General features: G+C 42.1%; 1 protein-coding gene across 1 annotated transcript in view; it reads right to left on the reverse strand.

Moving 5' to 3' along the window:
* LOC124009660 (neurite extension and migration factor-like) overlaps window positions 1-7,845 on the reverse strand; it is a 34,482-nt gene extending 26,637 nt beyond the window's left edge. The window contains exon 1 of the mRNA XM_046321688.1: window positions 7,453-7,845. The gene's annotated coding sequence lies outside the window, so the exon portion shown is untranslated. The remainder of the gene's footprint in view (window positions 1-7,452) is intronic.
* Between the last annotated feature and the right edge of the window lie 10,606 nt (window positions 7,846-18,451).

Consider the following 18,451-nt stretch of genomic DNA (forward strand, 5'->3'; position numbering starts at 1 on the left):
GGATGGGAACCATTGTACCTATCCACTATGTATGACGGGAACAGTGTATTTCTGGTCAGGAGAAACAGAAGAGCAACCTCTCCATGTATGGGGGTTAGGATTCGGACCAAAGAAATCCGAAAGAGACGCCGCATAAGGGAAATATTTTGAGTTTACATGAGAGTAAAGGGGTGGAACACACACAAGATTGTACTAATGGCGTGTGCAGAAATTGCACACTGATTCTGTGTTACTGTACTATTCCACAGGTCTTAAAACCAGTTTACTTTGTTAATCTTGTTGATTAATAATGTGTTTTGCATACCAGTGCACAAAAAAATCCAATAATTGAACAAATAAAAGCAGTGAAATGATAATATGCCATCTGGCTTGCTCTAGCGCGTACCATAAGTAACAAGGAAGAAATTATATTTCAGATAGTGTTGTGTACAATACACAATTGGTTGACAGTGCTTAGGTTTGATTCCCAAGTTCAATAACCAGAGAAATAAGTATGCTGAAAAAACACAATACAGAGGTACGGTCACACTTCAATCATTTCAATTTGTGTCCTGAAGCCGAATACTCCCACTTTATCTTCTGATATAATCATATGCTAACATATTCAGCACCCAGTAGCTTGGATTGTTAAAATATGAAAATATTAGGATGAATGAAATATATTTGTTAGAAGAGATTAAATATCATCCTAGACTCAAGGATTAAGGACTCAGAAGGAGATTTATCCTGAGACAAGTGGATAAACTGCCATTCTGGCCAATACAATACACCGATGAACATACAACTCTGTGTGACTTTGAGCATATTGACGCCACATCTCTGTGCCACAGTAAATATATTATTGGGTAAAAAATGAGTAGGGGACCAGTTAACCACCAATCTGAGGTTAGCATGGGGTTAGTCAGGTTGCATGGGAGGAGGCATTGGTTTCTCTTGGACAAATACAAACAATTGAAGCATGGCGTGGTGACTCACAGCTCTAATGAAGCAGTGTATTGACTCACTAAATTCCCCCTCTGTCGGCGAGGCGTGCATCCCAGCTGCCCCTCTGAATACCAATTACTGTACCGATGGGCTGCTCTGTCACTCAGCCCAAATGCCAGTGAGGAGCCAAAGAGCTGGTGTGTGTGTGTGTGTGTGTGTGTGTGTGTGTGTGTGTGTGTGTGTGTGTGTGTGTGTGTGTGTGTGTGTGTGTGTGTGTGTGTGTGTGTGTGTGTGTGTGTGTGTGTGTGTGTGTGTGTGTGTGTGTGTGTGTGTGTGTGTGTGTGTGTGTGTGTGTGTGAAAGAGAGAGAGAGGGGCTAGGGGTCAAAAGCTCAGTGGATGCAGAACAGAATGTGTGAAGCTAGAGGTTTAGATTTTGATAACTGAAAATAACTAAATTACTTTTCAGTTCCATTTTCATATCCTATCAAACCACCTAGTCTCAGAAGATCTTGGATATTTTGTAGTGTTATAATCTATTATTGCTCAGTGCTCTATCTATAGAACTAAATACTGATGAACCAAGAGGCCCAAAATGCTACAGAACATTTTCTAACTTATATTAGGTGTGATGGTGTGCTGACATGATTACATAGATTCAATGGCACAGTGACTAAGAGGAGGAGATGAGAAGTATTTGGTCTCTTCAGCATAATCTCTACATGGAATTGGTAAAGATTCCCTGTAAAGTACTGTAACTGTCAGGGGACAACTATACTATATATTCAAAAGTATGTGGACACCCCTTCAGATTAGTGGATTTGGCTATTTCATTCATTAGTGGATTCGTTGCTAACAGGTGTATAAAATCGAGCACACAGTCATGCAATCTCTGTCGAAAAACATGGGCAGTAGAATGTCCTTACAGAAGAGCTCAGTTTCAATGTGGCACCGCCATAGGATGCCACCTTTCCAACAAGTCAGTTCGTCAAATTTCTGCCCTGTTAGAGCTGCCCCGGTCAACTGTAAGTGCTGTTATTGTAAAGTGGAAACGTCTAGGAGCAGCAACGGCTCAGCCGCGAAGTGGTAGGCCACACAAGCTCACAGAACGGGACCACTGATGCACATCGTCTGTCCTTGGTTGCAACACTCACTACCAAGTTCCAAACTGCCTCTGGAAGCAATGTCAGCACAAGAACTGTTTGTCGAGAGCTTCATGAAATGGGTTTCCATGGCCGAGCAGCCGCACATAGCCTAAGATCCCCATCCGCAATGTCAAGCATTGGCTGGAGTGGTGTAAAGCTCGCCGCCATTGGACTCTGGAGCAGTGGAAACACATTCTTTGGAGTGATGAATCACGCTTCACCATCTGTCTGGCCGACAGCAGAATCTGGGTTTGGCGGATGCCAGGAGAACCTGCCCCAATGCATAGTGCCAACTGTAAACTTTGCTGGAGGAGGAATAATGGTCTGGGGCTGTTTTTCATGGTTCGGGCTAGGGCCCTTAGTTCCACTGAAGGTAAATCTTAACGCTGCAGCATACAATGACATTCTTGACGATTCTGTGCTTCCAACTTTGTGGCAACAGTTTGGGGAAGGCCTTTTCCTGTTTCAGCATGACAATGCCCCCGTGCACAAAGCGAGGTCCATACAGAAATGGTTTGTTGAGATCGGTGTGGAAGAACTTGACTGGCCTGCACAGAGCCCTGACCTTAATCCCATTGAACACCTTTGGGATGAATTGGAATGCCGACGGCAAGCCAGGCCTAATCGCCCAACATCAGTGCCCGACTTGTGGCTAAATGGAAGCAAGTCCCTGCAGTATGTTCCAAAATCTAGCGGAAAGCCTTCCAGGAAGAGTAGAGGCTGTTATAGCAGCAATGGGGGGGACCATGATTTTGGAATGAGATGTTCGACGAGCAGGTGTCCACATACTTTTGGTCATGTAGTGTATAACTGTTGTTCAATACTGTAGCTCCTTTAATTCCCACCCTTTGGTTTTGTGGGAGGTCTTTGTATGATTTCTCTTGTCGTCTCTCCAAACAAAAATATAGGAGCTGAATAAAGATAATAATAAGAACTCTGAGTGGGCCAGGAGCAGGACAGTACAAAGCCTAGTAAACAGCCATTGATTTGAGCAGGACAGGGCTGTTTACTAGGCTTTACCTCACTTCCCCTGACGGACAGGCCTGACAGCAGCTTCTTCAGCAAACTCCTTTTATTAAAAATGTGATTAATATTTATCCAGCATTAGAGCCTTGCTTAAGACTGAAACTAGACGGATTAGACGATCCCCCAGACAAGGAGTTATGGAAGAAGGGAAAACCAGCTGAAAGTAATTCTTCTTCTTCAAGCCTTAAAGATTTATCTGAATAATGGATGTATTGTGAACCATGGTTCGATTGTACTGTATGTCCACGAGGCTGGAGAAGGAAGGAATTTGAGGAATATCAGTTCATCGTTATTAAAAGCGTTATGCAAATGTCACTGACAGAATTACAGCACATAAAGGTAAATGTCTATGCCGTCAGTATCTTTGTGGGAGAAGTGATATTTGCATTTTGTTTATCATATGCTCAATGCAAGGTAAGGTTGAAAATAAGATGAATGTCTTCCCCTTAGGTGTTGCAGAACAACAATGAGTAAAACGTTTTATCCTTACCCCACTTAAAAAGGGTTATCAAACCTCTGACCCATGCACCGATGAACCTTGACATATGTATCAATACAACATGTCATTTAGAAAATGGTCTCAGAGACTGTAGAGTATGCTCATTTACTGAGAGGTTGACCTGAGAGGTTAACCAATGAGGTATCTGATTGTGAGAAACAGAACATAACTGCCATACCTCTGAAAACACGGACCCTATCCAAATAGAAACGTAAAACCTTGCTGTTATTTTCGTCTGGAACTTTTCTGATGACCAAGGTCATTAATGGTTGGCTGAACAACTCCTCCCCCTACACAGCTCTAGTGCATTAAACCGGAGGCTCCAGCTTCAAGGGGGAGAGGAACACAAAAGCCTCCTGTTATTCCTCTGTGCTGCTGCTTTCACCAGGACCTGTCTTTGCCAAGCCTCTCTGAGTACATGGCTCTACAACGACGGCAACAGGGCCCCGTCTGATGGACAGCCTGACATTCTGTAGCAGCCCACAATGGCAACATGTACTCACCCTACAATATCAACACCTCCCCCCTCAATCTCCCTGTGAATCAAAGCCATTTGTCACATATTTGTTAATAATAGAGCGTGCATGAGTCCTCAGCTAAGAGACATTGGTAGTAGGTTATTTAGCAACCAAAGCTGAGAGAAAAATATTTTTTCTAAAGGAAGAGATGCAACAACTGTCTTCCCTTCTACTAACTCTCTAACGCTTGGAGGCCTTAGGAAATATACAACAAGTCACCGTTGTTTTGAGTGTGTGTGCCCTATTCATGCCCTATGGGTGTTTTGAGTGTTTTATACAGCAAGGGAGGAGCTACCAAAAGATACAGACAAGAGTAGTCCAGGACCACAGCAGTGGGGTTGGTATGAGAATGATAGAGGTGCATTGTGAATGAAACAGGCCCAGCAAGGGCAGCTGAAGAGCTCAGCACTCTGCTCTTGCTCTTGCTCTTGCTCTTGCTCTTGCTCTTGCTCTTGCTCTTGCTCTTGCTCTGCTCTGCCTGCCTGCCTGCCTGCCTGCCTGCCTGCCTGCCTGCCTGCCTGCCTGCCTGCCTGCCTGCCTGCCTGCCTGCCTGCCTGCCTGCCTGCCTGCCTGCCTGCCTGCCTGCCTGCCTGCCTGCCTGCCTGCCTGCCTGCCTGCCTGCCTGCCTGCCTGCCTGCCTGCCTGCCTGCCTGCCTGCCTGCCTGCCTGCCTGCCTGCCTGCCTGCCTGCCTGCCTGCCTGCCTGCCTGCCTGCCTGCCTGCCTGCCTGCCTGCCTGCCTGCCTGCCTGCCTGCCTGCCTGCCTGCCTGCCTGCCTGCCTGCCTGCCTGCCTGCCTGCCTGCCTGCCTGCCTGCCTGCCTGCCTGCCTGCCTGCCTGCCTGCCTGCCTGCCTGCCTGCCTGCCTGCCTGCCTGCCTGCCTGCCTGCCTGCCTGCCTGCCTGCCTGCCTGCCTGCCTGCCTGCCTGCCTGCCTGCCTGCCTGCCTGCCTGCCTGCCTGCCTGCCTGCCTGCCTGCCTGCCTGCCTGCCTGCCTGCCTGCCTGCCTGCCTGCCTGCCTGCCTGCCTGCCTGCCTGCCTGCCTGCCTGCCTGCCTGCCTGCCTGCCTGCCTGCCTGCCTGCCTGCCTGCCTGCCTGCCTGCCTGCCTGCCTGCCTGTCTGTCTGTCTGTCTGTCTGTCTGTCTGTCCCACTAGAGAGGAAGCTCGGCTCAGACTCTTTCCCTGCAGTCATGAAAGCAATCAAAAGGGGCTGAGCCACCCGTCTCCCGGGGTTGTTACCTTTCTGTTAATTACAGCACACTGCCTCCACTCCCTCTGACGCCGAGCAGCGCCGCAGTCACCGCAACGGTGCAGTACTGAGGGAGGGAGGGGGCGCTCTCTGAGGGAATGAATGAGAGAAAACCAGGCACAATAGCATTTCAAATCAAATCAAATTGTATTTGTCACATGTGCCAAATACAACAGGTATAGAGACCTTACTGTGAAATGCTTACTTACAAGCCCTTAACCAACAATGCAGAATAAGAAATGCTGAATAAAATAAATGTACAATATAGTAACACAATAAAATAACGAGGCTATATACAGGGGGTACTGGCAGCGAGTCAATGTGCAAGGGTACTTGCCCACTATTCAACAGGTTAAATCGTATGAAAACATGTCTGTTCATGTTCTGTATAGCCATTTTAACAGAGGTGAAATTCAAGTTGATAGCATACATACAGGGTCCTATATAGAAGACTGAAATGTGTTAAATCAATGTGACATCTGCCCAGGTATTGGTACAACCCCTCACCCAACCTCCCAGGCAGCCTCACTCCTCCCCCTCTGGCACTACTTTCAGACAAACACAATGCAGTGCTGTGTGCAGCCCAGCCTTCAGAAACCTGCTCTCTCTTTGGCTGAGAACCTTGGGCTGCTGAAGTAAGGAAGACAAAACCCATAGAACGGTGGGACAGAGGATACATTAAGACGATTGTTGTTGTCTCACCCTGAACATGCCTCCTCAATCACATGAGGAGAGATTGGATGGTAGGACCAGGAAAGGAAAGAGGAATTGATGCATGGGAAAATGACCAGCATATTTCTTCAAAATGACTTTGAAACCTTATTGCATCAATGGAGCGACCTGGGGCAACACAACCCCTTGGGACAGTAAAGGACACGTACTAGGTCTGGCACTGGGATAGGTAGGCTTTAGCAGGAACCATGCTTGAGTTGATATACAGACCTGATCAAATTAAAGGATGTTCAGGGCCTATTAATGGGGATACTCTGAACTAAATGAACAGGGTTAGTTTGGTCCTCTTATCTGACATATTTTCCAAAACACGAAACCAATGAATTAACCTTCAATTTCAAATAAACACTTGTGCATAATTAAGCCTGATAAACAATTCCCCAGCCATTTCACAAAGGAATGTTGTTGAGTTAAAGAGAGTAGGAGCCCTTTATCCAGGCGTTATTCTGGAAAGAGGGTGAATCATCTAGTTGAGCTCTCTCTCCTCTCAATCCAGCAGAGAGCTTGAAGTATGTTATTGCCATACATGTGAGAAGTAGGATAGATGAAACCTTACAATGATAATAATACTATAATAACAATTCAATAATTTGTGTGTCATTGTTGTACACAAAGAGAGTATATTTCTGAGTGTGGCCGGTCTGAACTTATGTCACATACATATGTGAACTGAAATTGAACACAGCATCTAACCACAGGGGAAGATGAAAAGCTGGGAACTCAATGCTGAAAATAAATGAATCTGGGAGCACAGAGAAATGGTCGATTTCATGCCAAGGGGAGCACATTATTCAGTGAAATGTTCAAGTTGAAGCACCTTGTTTACTGAACTAAGCACTGCCAAATACCACAAAGGTTGTCCACGACCTGTACTGACAATTCTCATATTGCCTCTGTGTGTGTGTGTGTGTGTGTGTGTGTGTGTGTGTGTGTGTGTGTGTGTGTGTGTGTGTGTGTGTGTGTGTGTGTGTGTGTGTGTGTGTGTGTGTGTGTGTGTGTGTGTGTGTGTGTGTGTGTGTTTTGGGGGATGGGATGTGGGGTGCAGTTTGCAGGTGCTCTAATGCTCCAATGTAGGGTATCACTTTTAAACCATAACATTTAAGGAATGATGCCTCTTAATGCATTTTATAACAATTGATGTCCCTCTCAGTTTAAAAGTGAAGTAACTGTAATACATTAAATACATTGTTAAAATACACATTCCCCAACAGATGAATGTTGATCTAATGTGATGCATGAAATACCCGCCCCCTTTTATTTCGAATGAAGCCATATGAAGAAATTGCAGACTACGTTGAATATTCTTCACGCAAGTGTTTCCCTGAACTGAAAAAACATATTCGTTACTGTACAACATTTAACTTACCTCTATATTCACACCGGCTGCGCTTTTCCCGTCGCCAGCATTTCAATTACACAGTTGTTTATTTGACAGATGGAAATTGTATCTTCTCCTCAATGCAGCAACCTCACCATGTTTTTCCCAAGCCCGGACTCCCTGTATCAGCAGGTGGACGCGCCTCCCTATGATGGAGACAGCGCGCCTCGGTCCCCCTACCACTCCATTTTATTCTACAGTCTTCTTTGTAATCCAGGAAATAAACCAAATATCTTGACCATTCCATGTGTCATGTGTAGGTCATGTTTTATAAAGCGCCATAGCCATGTTCATTTCCTATTAGGCTCCCTGGATTCATGTATACCGATACTGGATGCTGCTATTGTTATGCCATATTTTTTTTCCCAGATGCACCCTGTCCCTGACAACGACGGCAGGCTCGTGTCAGTTTGCTCCCCCTCTTTTGCGACCTGCCATAAAGAGCGCGCCCACAAATTCCACTCGTGACCGCGCTTCTACGTCGTTGACGCGCCCAGTTTAACGGTGCAGTTTGGTTCTCAAGGAAAATAGCTATTACAATGTCATCACACACGTTGAAACGTTAAATGACAAGCAGAGCTCTATTCTCTTAAAATGTATATTTAGCTAAACCTGGAACCTAGTTTATGGGCTTATAAATTCGATGGATTATATTTATTAGAGTTTTACCATTCTTCCTAACATGAAAAGCATGATTGCAGCCTGCAATTCGGGGCGTTCTTGCATGTGCACCCTACCTCGAGCATCCCATTGGTTCCTGCATTCATGCCCGTGTGACACTTTTGATATTCTGGATTTCCACTAATTGCCTGTGCAATAAAAATGTGTGTCAAAGGAGAAATAAAACTATTATCTGAGTTTTTGGGGTGCAAGGGACACTATTTGTAGCTAGCACACAGTGTCCTTCGCTACCACCTGCCGAACACCTGCCCTCACCGTCATTAACAGAACTGCTGGAAAGCAGTGCCCAACAGACAGGGGCGAAGACACTGCCTTACCGGTGTCCTAGCTAGCTACCGTTGTCACCCCCGTCTCTTCTTCTGTGGGGTTTATCAGCAGTTGGCATCAAATTTTATGGTGCATTACCTACTGTACTGGAGTGGCCCCACCTCCCACCCGTGTACCACAGTCCTAGCTTAAAAATAGACCAATTCAAGTATAAAAAGAGGGGTTCCTGCAGATGCAGAAATGCCCACATGCAGCAACGCCACGAATTGCGGGCTGCAATTGCACCCTTTTTCCCGTGTGCAACTCCAGTCCTAGAGGGCCAGAGTCTGACAGTCATGGGACAACAGTTTTCTGCACAATTAAATGCAAGGTGAAACCAACATAACCTGGGCTGGCCACCTTCAAGGAGCTGGGCATGTGAGTTAGAGATGTCCAACCTTGGAAGAGAATTGCATTTGGGGATAAATATAAATTGCAGGTGAGCTTTTTGTTCAGTGCTATATTCTTATTCACTCTCTGAGAATATGCTGCTCCTAAAAATCATCCAAGGCAGGGCTGTCTTGGCATGGATCCATCTAGTTAAAGGTACGGAGACAGGCTGATTTAACTACTCCTATTCTCAAATCAAAAGAGATGCAGGAAAATCTGGCAAATCGTGGATGTGATCATTTTAATCTTTAAGTTCTTCTTCAACTCAGACGATAATCATTGTCGACCACCTAGACCTGCAATTATGATTACGTTTTGGAGAGGCTGCAGGATCCTCGAGTTAAGTGAACAAAGTGTTTTTCATTTGTCACATAAGAGCACTCCATACTAATCTAGCTACTAACCCTTCCTCTAACTACCAACTTTTCATTTGAGCAGCCTTTTCCCAGGTATCCTTGAGATTTGACATGAATGCACCTGAGCTCTCCTCATCAATGGTGCCTGACTCACTATAACCACATGATACATATTTTCTAGAAATAACACCAAGAGAACTGAACTGGCAGTTCTGATAACCTGCAGTGGCATAGTTTGAGGAGAAAAACATATTGTGCAGAGAATGACATATCCCTTGTATCCCATTTTTAGACATGATTACAATATGTTAATATTCACTGAGTATACCAAACATTAGGAACACCTTCCTAATATTGAGTTGCACACCCTTCCCCCCTTTTGCCCGGCGGGGCATGGACTCTACAAGGTGTCAAAAGCGTTCCACAGGGATGCTGGCCCATGTTGACTCCAACAGTTGTGTCAAGTTGGCTGGATGTTCTTTGGGTGGTGGACCATTCTTGATACACACGGTAAACTGTTAAGTATGAAAAACCCAGCAGTGCTGCAATTCTTGACACAAACCAGTATGCCTGTTACATGGCCCTTTCAAAGGCACTTAAATCCCCTCAATGGCACACACACAATCCATGTCTCAAATGTCTCAAGGCTTAAAAATCCTTCTCTCCCCTTCATCTACACACTGATTGAAGTGGATTTAACAAGTGACATAAATAAGGGATCATAGCTTTCACCTGGATTCACCTGGTCAGTCTGTCAGTATATGTACAGCAGTAGTTATATACACTGAACCAAAATATAAACACAACATGTAAAGTGTTGGTCTAATGTTTTATGAGCTGAAATAAAAGATCCCCGAAATGTTCCATATGCACAGCAAAATCGTATTTCTCTCAATACTTTTGGAGCTCACATACAGTAAGGTCAAACATTTAATTGACTTAAGAGGCTTACTAAAGACTCAATTCTGACTGTTGACAGAGAGACCTGAATTTCAGTTTGAAATCAATCATCACTGAAATTGTATGAATTAATGTTATAATTAATTTTAGTTGTATGCTGCATAGCTTAGACACTGATATAATCAGTCTATTTTGTCTGAGTATGATACTCCTTATGAAATATCTTATGAGAGATATGGATAACAAGAAGCAAGCCCTGCTGGCAGACTGGGAATTTGGGGTTATGGTCAACCTTCCCACTAACCTTCTCCATATTTAATTTACTGAAAAGCACCACTCAAACATCTGCTATATTCTCTACCCCAGATGCTGCAGGTGCTCTTGTTATATCATGCCCTGTGTAGTGGCCTATCCCTGTTGGGAACTTTGTTTAATACTGCCATACTGTTGTTATGATACTGTTTTGCCCAACTAAGTGTTGGTTCTCCCTTCCTCATTATCCCACAGAGTTACACAGACTGTGAGTGGGCGGCTGGCCCTTTACAGTGGCAGCTTTAAACTGGGTCTTTAAACCTGCTCAGCACTGGGATGGGGGCACAACAAAGCCTTCACTGAGGGAGCAGTCGCTTCTGAGATTACAGATGCAGAGGGAGAAAGGAATTAATGAGCAAGAAAAAATGTATCCTTGTATCTCAGCGATTACTCATTTCTGATTGTCTATCGATTCATATAATGACTGACAACAATAATCTCATATTATATCCAGTGCCTTACAAATGTATTCACCCCGTTTTTTCTATTTTGTTGCATTACAACTGTAATTTAAAATGATTATTATTTGGATTTCATGTAATGGACATACACAAAATAGTCCAAATTGGTGAAGTGAAATTAAAAAAAGAACTTTCAAAAATTCTAAAAAATAAAAAACAGCAAAGTGATGTGTGCATATGTATTCACCCCTTTGCTACGAAGCCCCTAAATAAGATCTGGTGCAACCAATTACGTTCAGAAGTCAAATAATTTGTTAAATAAAGTCCACCTGTGTGCAATCTAAGTGTCACATGATCTGTCACATGATCTCAGTATATATACACCTGTTCTGAAAGGCCCCAGAGTCTGCAACACCACTAAGCTAGGGGCACCACCAAGCAAGCGGGCACTGTGAAGACCAAGGAGTGCTCCAAACAGCTGGAGAAGTTGTGGAGAAGTACAGATCAGATTTGGGTTATAAAAAAATATGCGAAACTTTGAAAATCCCACGGAGCACCATTAAATCCATCATTTCAAAATGTAAAGAATATGGCAACACAACAAACCTGCCAAGAGAGGGCCGCCCACAAAAACTCACAGACCGGGCAAGGAGGGCATTAATCAGAGGCAAAAAAAGAGATCAAAAATAACCCTGAAGGAGCTGCAAAGCTCCACAGCGGAGATTCGAGTATCTGTCCAAAGGACCACTATAAACTGTACACTCTACAGAGCTGGGCTTTACAGAAGAGTGTCCAGAGAAAAACACCTCTCATCACCCTGAGAGCACCATCCCTACAGTGAAACATGATGGTGGCAGCATCATGCTGTGGGGATGTTTTTCATCAGCAGGGACTGGGGAACTGGTCTGAATGGAAGGAATGATGGATGGCGCTAAATACAGGGAAATTCTTGAGGGAAACCTGTTTCAGTCTTCCAGAGATTTGAGACTGGAACGGAGGTTCACCTTTCAGCGGGACAATGACCCTAAGCATAGTGCTAAAGCAACACTCGAGTGGTTTAAGCGAAAACATTTAAATGTCTTGGAATGGCCAGGTCAAAGCCCAGACCTCAATCCAATTGAGAATCTGCGGTATGACTTCAAGATTGCTGTACACCAGCGGAACCCATCCAAATTGAAGGAGCTCAAGCAGTTTTGCCTTGAAGAATGGGCAAAAATCCCAGTGGCTAGATGTGCCAAGCTTATAGAGACATACCCCAAGAGACTTCAGCTGTAATTGCTGCAAAAGGCAGCTCAACAAAGTATTGAGTTTGCTCAAGTTTTCTGTTTTATTGTCTTATTTGTTGTTTGTTTCACAATAAAATATATTTTGCATTGTCAAAGTGATAGGCGTGTTGTGTAAATCAAATGATACAAACCTCCAAAAAAATCTATTTTAATTCCAGGTTATAAGGCAACAAAATAGGATAAATGCCAAGGGGGTGAATACTTTCGCAAGCCACTGTCTTATTATGTCGATTAAGTTACAAACCCAAACAATTCAGGTCCCATTTTCCTAAGGTTATGTCTTGTGGAAATTCATATAAGCAACATCCACTTATTGTTTAATACATTTGTTAAACTATAGGGCTACATGTAAACTCCCCCACCACAACTATTTCACTAATAAGTGAGCTCTAAACAGGCCACCCTCTGGTTACCATGTCCCTAATCCTTAGTGATCTAAACTTTCCACAGATATTAATGCAGTTAACCCTGAAGGCTTCAGACGCGACTAGACTTTTAACAGCAACTTACTCTTTATACTGCCATTTTAAATATTACATGTCATATATCTATGATGTTCAAGTACCAGTATAATGAGAGTAATCTCTGTTGGTTTATGCCCCTTTGTAGAATTTGAATAGAGAGTGGAACTAAAGACTGACGAAGACCTTCTGTTTGAAACGTCACACTCAATAAAACAAAGGATGCATTCAGTATATGTATTTATTTTTCAGGATGGTTAGTCCAGGAATAAAATATGATAGGCCAGAGAGTTTTCCTGTCTCTTATGCTCATTAACTAGTATAATCAGAAAATGATTGGAGCTGCAGAGTTCCATACCCCATCCAGAGGGGTTATTTTGTAATAATGAGGGTTAATCCGTCTACATTTCTTAGAAACACAGTGTTCAGACAGACAGACAGACAGTGAGGGCTACAGCAGTCAGGTGACACTGGTGAACCTAAAGCTCGTTATGACTGGAGTATCAGGAGTTGTTACAGGAGGTGGGACTCAGGTGAGCTCTGACCCTGGGTGTTGTCAATACACAGTGTCCATACAGGCGCCTTTTGTAGAAAAGGCTCTTGTAGTCATTATGATTTAAAAAGGAGATTTCCTACTGTAGCATATTATGCAGTTTTGCACAAACATTCATTTGTTTTCCCATTTACATCATGCCTACATGGTGGCGCAACAGTCTAAGGCACTGCTTCTCAGTGCTAGATGTGTCACTACAGACCCTGGTTCAATTCTAGGCTGTATAACAACAGGCTGTGATTGGGAGTCCCATATGGTGGCAGGCAATTGGCCCAGTGTTGTCTGTGTTTGACTGGGGTATGCCGTCAATGTAAATAAGAATTTGTTCTTAACTGACTTGCCTATAAATAATATACATTTATAACATTTAATTCACAATGAACTAACATGGGATGGGCACAGAAGCTGTCCTGTTATGTAGATGTCACATTGGTTGTTGGAATACTGTAAGTGTTTTCATGCTGACTGTGGGACTGTATAGCCAGCCATGGTTACTCAGACCTGAACCCACTGAAACCAGCCAGGCTATTTGCATATCCATGTGCTTTCAGTGTTGATGGTTTATGGAAATCTGACAATTCACAAGTTTCTACAGGACCAGTGTGTTAGTAAGGCTCCTGGTGCCCAGTGTTTCATTGCACAAATGTAACATATTCAGAGATGGAACACATAGCACACTGACATAATCTGACAAATTAAGCTCTTTTCTGTTTTACTGTCATTATGGAACAGAAAAGTTAGCAACACAATTCCACTCGGATGCTGAGGTGATTTGGAAGCATTTCAAATAAGCTGCTTACATTAATTCTATTTGAGGAGCCAGGCTTTTTGTCATTTGTTTTTAAAAATTGTGTTTTGTCTTTGTTTTCCGCAAGAGCCGTCCCTCCCTTTTCACAAAACCAATTAATCTCCACACAGAGTTCTATACACAAGACTTAAAACGGTTTCATTAAAATATCCAGCAGCAGCGAAATTTAGGCTGCTGTGCTGCATTTTATTATACAAAAGACTGAGTTACATATACCGCCAAATGCTACTGTTCAGGATTAATTTAGGATATTTGAAATTAACATAATACAATTTAAATGTTAAAGAATGTATTGAATACATTCACAGATGCTACAGTGGGTGCTTGTATTTATTGAGAGTATGTATTTTTTCCATAATTAAGTTGAATGATAAAGCCCCACTGGGCACACCATGTCATTTCAATGTGGAAATGTGGGTAATATTTGGTTGAGACTGTGACCAAAAATATTTCAACCTTTATTCACCCACTAAAAAAGACAGCCAGAAGTTTTGGAATTTAACAATGTGTTAACCATCTAAAATCAAATTCAAATGGAAAAACAATGTCTGATTTTTGGTTTAGTTGTCATCTAAATGTGTTACCACTGCACATTCAACCATTTAAAAGCACAGCAAAGTTTAAAAATTGGATTTAAAAATGTTTTATACCACAGATTGTGATATCACTGTGCTTCATCTAATAGCAGAACCAAATGACCTGGATTACAGTTGAGATTACATTAAAAGTACATGGTGCAAGTGATCAATTTTGTTCGAGATTCTGCACAGATTATTACAGCAATTGTGAATATTTCCACAGACCTGTGACGACCTATGCATGCACGCATGCTATCTTGAACATGCACGCTTCATATGATTACATAAAAATAAATGTACAGTTACAGTAACTTCAAAATCTGTCCATGGATGTCTTACTCATTTTAAGGTTGAATATTACATTAGTTTGCAAAATAGTCTTAACTTTAGGTTATTTACTATATTACAAAAGCATTATAAAATGTGTTATATTTGTGCTTTACCTAATATCACAACCTAATTACCTGTATTGCAAATAAGATTACATTACAACAGATTGGAGATTCTGCACACATTATTATTATAGCAATTGCAAAGGTCTCCACAGAACTGCACCCTTTGCATGCCATCTTAACATGCAAGCTTTCTATGATTACATAAGACAATTACAGTAACCTGAAAACGTGGCCATGGACGTGTTACTCATTTTAAGGTTGAATAAGTAAGATAACATTAGGATATTTACTGTATTGCAAAAGTGATATTGAATTGTGTTTGGTTGTCAACACAACCAAATGTCAACATTTTAAGGAGATGTATCTTTTGTGCCACTGACTTACTCTGGGTTTAATTCCAGTCGTTCTACAAACTAATAATTGACATGTTGGATGCACGTCTCCATCTCAAACAAAGTTAAAGAATAGGACAAAATCTAATCAAATTTTAAATGAATGAACTTTAAATAAAGTTTGATTTAGTCCTATCCTTTAACTTAGATTTTTGGTTGAGCCGGAGACGTGAATCCAACATATCAATTATTTGTTTATAGAAAAGCTGGAATTAAACCCAGACTAAGTCATATGCACAAAATATACATCTTCAAATTTTGACATTTGGTTGCGTTGACAACCAAACACAATTCGAAATCAACCAAAGCTTGAACCCTTTGCCTATATGTATTGTCAATTTTAGTTGAACTATGGGTTGAATTTAAACAAATCGCTGCAGACCTACATTCTATCCCTGATGACACATGACTAATAAAGTATGGTTTAATTTAAATTGCTTGCTCTGTTTAACCTACCCATTGGAATGACTTTGATAGCAACAGTGAATCTATTTAGTAATTTAGAGATCTCTCAATAATAATTCTCAAGATAGCACATTGGTAATAGTCAGTGACAAATATCAAAGCAAGGCTTGGTTAAAACCCTGAATGGGAGATCAAATGGATAGCTGTAGATAAATCAACTCCCCAGTAGGAGGTGCTGCCCAGCCTATAGTGGATATAACTTTGAAGATCTGATGTCTCAAATGTAGAAATTCAACATATATTATAGAAGATTTGTTTGTCTATGTTGAAAATTGGTTACCATGATGACATAATCCTGTGGTTGAAATTTCACCCTCAAAACAACAGTTGATTACTTTTTTTCAAATCCAATGTATATTCCAGATAGATTCCACATCACAATATGTTAACAAATTACATTGAAACAATGTTGATTTAACCCGTTTGTGGCCAGTGGGGCATCCACTCTTTTTAAATATACAGTGCATTCGCAAAGGATTCTGGCCCCTTGACTTTTTCCACATTTTGTTACGTTACAGCCATACTCTAAAATTTAGTTTAAAAAAACTGTGTTCTTGGGAGGTTCAATGCTGCAAACATTTTTTAGTACCCTTCCACAGATCTGTGCCTTGACACAATTCTGTTTCGGAGCTCTATGGAAAATTCCTTCCACCTCATGGCTTGGTTTTGCTCTGACATGCACTGTCAACTGTAGGACCTTGTGTAGGCAGGTGTGTGCCTTTCCAAATCACGTCCAATCAATTGAATTTACCACAGGCGGACTCCAGTCAAGTTGTTCGAAACATCTCAAGGATGATTAATGGAAACAGGATGCACCTGGGCTCAATTTCGAGTCGCATAGCAAAGGGTCTGAATACTTACACAAATAAGGTATCTGTTTTTTATTTGTAATAAATGTTCAAACATTTCTAAAAACCTGTTTTCGCTTTGTCATTATGGGGTATTGTGTGTAGATTTATGAGGACATTTTTGTATTTAATCCATTTTAGAATAAGGTTGTAACATAACAAAATGAGGAAAAAGTTAAGGGGCCTGGATACTTTCCGAATGCACTGTACGTGTCCAATCAAAACAACAGCAACAGTTATTAGATGTCATGTAAAAAAGCCAAAGCCACTAATTTCCCGGGTACATTTCACTTTGAGACCCAACAACCCTGCAGTCACAATTGAGCAAATTAACAGGCAAGTGAACAATTGGAAAGCCAGACCTGGCAGAAAGTGACAGACAATACACAGCAAATAAGAGTAACATTGAAATGGCTTTTCTGTAAGAAACCAGCTGTTGTCTACGATTCAGCAACCTTTCGGAGAGGAACCAGCCCCTGCCAAGGGACAACTAAGCTAAGCTGGCTCCTCAGCCATGCAGCCAGGGGAGAGGTTGTCATGGGTGATGCAGTTTTGGTGCCAATTCTGTGTATTTCATCATGACATCTGGAACTGGCCTTTCACTGCCTGTAGATCAAAACATGCCAGGCATCATGCTGGTCACCTCTTGAATAGATCTCAATAAAAGGGAAGTTGTTATTCCCTGACACAGAAACATGCTCGTTATCTCTCTCATTCTCTACCTTTACCATGCATAAGGTGAACCATACATTGAGACTTTAATATCTTTAAAGATACATTCAACTAAATGCAAATTAAAATACAAAGGCGAAATAGAAAGTAAATAGTTTAGATCTAGGTTGTCTGTGTGATTGTCTTTCAGGCCAAATTAAGACATTCTATTGAAACAGAGCACAGAGGTTTATTCACAGGCTTTTCACCCACATACAGTATGGTGTTAATCGTTTAGGAGCTACCGCCTGACAGGGGCCACAGGAGCCCTGGGCACATCCTATCGTGTTAATGGTCTGTCGTCAATCTTTATTTGTCCCTCTAATTTGACGAGGAGTTCTACAGATTTATCACACAATCTCACACCATGAAAAATACTTCCCACCTTCTTGAGATTCTGTCCCCGCCTTTTTCAATACAATGAACATTCATAAAATGCAAATAATTACAGAGAAATTTGACAAGAAATTAGACGTACATTTGCTGTATATGTCAGGAATATAATTTTCTCACATCACCAGAGTGCTTTGAAAAGCAATATAACTCCCACACTGCTGTTACAAACTATGCCAATCACCCCTGGGGATGCCATTAACAGCTCTAATACCTGTTTGAAAAGGACATACAAACAACTGTTTCATGAGCAGACATCCTACACAAAACTGTAAAAAAAAAAAAAAACATTAAAAAACATTAAATTTAATTCATAAAAAACATGAATGGTAGTTAGAGTATAGTTTGTGGTATGTGACAGGGAACTGTTTGCCCTCTCATTGCCCTCAATCAGTATCAATGGCCTTGCATTAGATTAGCATTTACCAATTAGCCAAACCACAAGAGTAACCTTCCTTCCCCTCACTGATCATTTGGCAAGCTCAACTCTGAAGGACACAACCTAGGTTGTTCCTGCAGTCTTCTTCTCATGTGGCACTAGTCCAAATCAGATGTTTCAACACACACACACACACACACACACACACACACACACACACACACACACACACACACACACACACACACACACACACACACACACACACACACACACACACACACACACACACACACACACACACACACACACACACACAGCTTTCAGGTGAAAATAGGAGAATGCCCACAACCTTCAAACCAACAACTCATC

Source organism: Oncorhynchus gorbuscha, linkage group LG02, assembly GCF_021184085.1.
Source record: "Oncorhynchus gorbuscha isolate QuinsamMale2020 ecotype Even-year linkage group LG02, OgorEven_v1.0, whole genome shotgun sequence".
Classification (NCBI taxonomy): domain Eukaryota; kingdom Metazoa; phylum Chordata; class Actinopteri; order Salmoniformes; family Salmonidae; genus Oncorhynchus; species Oncorhynchus gorbuscha.